The following is a 428-nucleotide window of genomic DNA, read 5'->3' as shown; positions in this document are numbered from 1 at the left end:
TGCTCTCCTCCTCCCTTGGGAGCGGGGTCGAGCTGCTGGTCCCAACCATGCCCTAGGGATGGACGGACACTCGGCAGCATCTCCTGCCCAGGCATCCCGAGAACAGGCTGGGATGCAAAGGTTGAGCTTGTAAAACCCCCACTGGGTCCCTCATGGTGGGTGAGACCCACCCAAAGCCAGGCTGGGTGTCCCAGGAGCAGCACTGTCCCCTTCCCAGTCCACCCCAAGCATACACCCGCCCCTGGGACCGGAGGAATAAAACACCTCACGGACCCCAACCAGCTCCGTGGCTTACGCTGACACGGCAGCACAAACACACGAGGGTTATTGCACGGTAAAGAGCAGTTAATGACCGCAGATGAGCTGGGGAGGGGGGCGATTAGTGCCGGTGGTCACCCCAAGCCCCGCACTGGGCTCCAACCAGCACC

Source organism: Cariama cristata, unplaced genomic scaffold, assembly GCF_000690535.1.
Source record: "Cariama cristata isolate BGI_N322 unplaced genomic scaffold, ASM69053v1 scaffold23963, whole genome shotgun sequence".
NCBI classification, from domain to species: Eukaryota; Metazoa; Chordata; class Aves; order Cariamiformes; family Cariamidae; genus Cariama; species Cariama cristata.
Note: the sequence above shows the minus strand (reverse complement) of the source record.